A 3,449-nucleotide genomic window follows, 5' to 3' on the forward strand; every position below is an offset into this window, starting at 1 on the left:
AAGTACTGGATTTTATATATAATTTTTATTAAATTTTCTTGCTCCCATTTTTATGTGAAAGTATCATTTAACTCACCTAAAAAATTTATAAATTGAACCCCATTTTTTTTTTGAAAATATTCATAACTAGATATTGACCCCTCAATTTATTTGTATTTGGCATTTTTTTTTTCCTTTTGATTCCAAATTTAAAAAAGGGAGAGAAAAATCTAGCAACCTTCTTTCAATCACCGTCGTCGTTCTCTCTTCCTCTCCCTCCTCGACTACTCGTTTTTCTTGCACCGTGCTTACTCTACTAGGATTTTTGTTTCTCTTTCACTCACTGTTGCTTGTTCTATGTTCCTCCCCAACGGCGGTCTCGCTCTTTCTTTGATCCTTGCTGCCGCAACACGGTTTTGCCGCCGCGCCGCATCACTCGAGTCTACCACTTCATTGGTTTTTGTCGCCTCTCTGTCCCTCTTCTTCACTAACGACTCTGATATTTATCCTTCTTCCTCCACCTCTACCTTTGCGACCTACTCCTTTAAGGTTCCATTTTATTTTTTATTTGATTTATTTTCTTTTCTATGAAAAGTTTAAGGAAAAGCATAAAATCACTCTGTTCTTAAATGTGCCATTTATCTTAAATGCATGAAATTTTTAATAAAATAAAACTTCAGTAGATAAATAAGTTACCCCTAGATTAGAAAGGTAGATGACTGTAAGACATTTACTCAATTCTGTTGAATAGTTGGAGCTTAAGAAAATAAAGCAACTACTTCACTTCAATGGCAGATTAAGGGTGGAAAAGGAAATGCATTGCCTTAACTGAGCATTGCAATTAGCAACAAGCACAATGGAATTTTTCTTTGCAAATTTGTGATATTGTGTGAAGATTTCAGATCTCACTTGACTTGAAAAATTTTTTCTGGAAAAAAAAAGTCTTGTCCCTTTGATTTAACCAAACCAACTCAATTTAAATAAGTACAATTTTCTCTTCCCTTTGTTTTGTTGAATCAGAACTTTGCATCAAATATAACAAAACCAAATCATATGTATAATTTTTTTTAAGAATTTTTCTTTGCCAATGCTGCATAATTTGGCACCCCCAAAAAGTATATTCTTACTGATGATGCGTCAACTCGAACAATTGGCAAGTGTCTATCTAGCATCAATGTTGAGAAAGTTGAAACTAATTGGCGGACTGTCAGGGAGCTCCTCTTCTCTTCTCTCCTGGAGCTCTTCAGTATCTCAATGGAGTTATCCTCTTTGAGGAAACTATGTCTTGTTAGCTTAATATGTGTTAAAATAGTTTGATTCATTGTGATTCTATGAGCATTGCATCAATGACTTTTAACATTCATTATCTACAAGTTGAAATAATTGTTTTTTGTAGATGTGTTCTATATTTTTAAAAACTTGGTTAAGTGATTTTCTTTTGGTGAGGTTGTTTTCCATTTCATCTAATTGTGCTGTCTTACTTGAGCATGCACTGCTATCTGATTGTTTTGTGTCAGTTTCAGTTACTTGGGTAAATAATTTTTGGTGGGGTTGTTCTGTATTGAATCTACTTTTTCTGTGCTACTTGATCATGCACTGTAAATATCTATGCAGATCAATTAAACCAAAAATGACCAACAATTTTTCCATAAAAGTAAAAATACAATAAACATAAAATCAACAGGTCAAAACTGAATTGCACTCTCAATCTTATGAACAATAGATTTTTTTGCTAATTTCTTGCTGTAATACATTTTTGTCTTGTCCCACACTTTTGTATGAAAGCATGTAAATATATAAAAAAAAGCATTCAAGATTTTCTAAATCTATTAGTAAGGGAGAATTATTAGTAAGAGTATTAGGGGGATTAATCATTTTTCTATAGAATTTTCTATGGCTAATTGCTACTACTGTTAAGGACTTAAAATTGCATAATTGTATATCTCATTCAGAAGATCTTTTTATCAATTTTATCAAGCAATATAATATCATATTTAGTGGCTTATAAAACTTGCTATTCTGCATCCATATTTTAAAATAATTTTGTTGTAATTTTTCTTTGTTGTAGTTAGACTGACTAAGCTAGCTGTTGATAAGGTCATGACTGCACCATGCGAGATATTGGTTTTATATCCAAAGCATGGTGGAAATCTGCACTGTCTCACAGCAATAACACCTTGTGCTGTGCTAGACATTCTTTCACTTCCTGATAGAGAAGATGAAGGAAGGAAGTGTACTTACTATCGTGATTATCCATATTCAACATTCTGTAAGTAACTCTTCGAACTATCACTTATATTCCATGCATCATAAGATATAGCATTGGTACTCGGTAGTAGGAATGATCTTAGAAGTTCTATAAACTCAATTTGCTCTCTTTCTTGAGTTTTGAAGCCTCTGATTGAGGATTTATAAGTTTAGTTTGATTTTTAGGTTTTCCCCCTTAGAAAGTTATTATCCTTTTCAAACTTGCAAATCACTTATAAATAGATTTATAGTTTTTTTTTTCTTTTGAAACTGCTCTATCTCGTAACATTTCTTATGAATACCAACTCAAATATATTTTCCAGGGGCATCAAGAAATAGATAACTGCTATGGTCGAGGATCTACTTTCTTTCTGGATTCAACCATTAAAATCTACATTAGGCAGCTTCTGTAGCAGTTGCAACTTGGTGAGCATGTAAGTACTTTTGTAAAATTTTGCATTGCGGTATTATTATTTTGTGTCAATCTTTTCTCAAGCTAAAGTTGTCCCTTTCGGTTCTGTTTTTGAAGTTAAAAAGGAATAATACATCATTGTGTATTTATCAAGCAGGTTATGATCATTTTCCTTTGTGTGAAGCCCAAGCAAACACTTTTTGGAGAGTCCCTCTACATCACAATTAGTGTATTAACCTGAACAAATGAATGATTGGATGGTTAAATTCTTTTCTGGTTTACCTGGAGTTCTTCACTTATAGTCCTTCAACTTTGAGGTGTGATTGCAATCTGAGTTCTCTAGCCAAAAAGTTCGTAACCAACGACCGTCTATTGTATCATTGATCTCACCATTTAGTTTATGCGTTTATATTCTTGTACAAGAGTTCTGCATGTATGCTAGTAGTGCTTGTAAGTTTTGAGACTTGTTTGTAGTTTTGATTTGGAAAATAGTGAAAACTTTTACCTTGCCGTAGGTTTTTTTTATCTCTCATATTGGGAGGTTTTTTTCCACGTTAAGATTTGATGTTCTGTTGTCTAATGCTCATAACAACTACACTCACAAAATGACAAGCACTTAATTTATGCTGGGGCCATAAGTTATGATGGACCAGAATGAGACAATGGTAGTTTGATACTATAGTTTGAGCAACTTGAAAATATAATTTTTTATAAAACACTTGAGCTACTTTTGTCTTATAAAGCAGAAGGACGACATCAAAATTTTGATTTTTTAGTAATAATGAATGAGTATACAACGAATCCCAAATTG

The 3,449-nt window shown here is 32.7% G+C and overlaps 1 long non-coding RNA gene across 2 annotated transcripts; it reads left to right on the top strand.

Moving 5' to 3' along the window:
• Positions 187-3,169, top strand: LOC107605076. 2 transcript variants are annotated; one of them, XR_001612458.2, is made up of 4 exons: positions 187-528; positions 2,052-2,248; positions 2,550-2,660; positions 2,796-3,169. It is a non-coding gene; the product is annotated as an uncharacterized LOC107605076 (long non-coding RNA). The 2 variants fall into 2 exon arrangements; XR_001612457.2 differs by lacking the exon at positions 187-528 and adding an exon at positions 560-1,238.

This window comes from Arachis ipaensis, chromosome B06 (assembly GCF_000816755.2).
Source record: "Arachis ipaensis cultivar K30076 chromosome B06, Araip1.1, whole genome shotgun sequence".
NCBI classification, from domain to species: domain Eukaryota; kingdom Viridiplantae; phylum Streptophyta; class Magnoliopsida; order Fabales; family Fabaceae; genus Arachis; species Arachis ipaensis.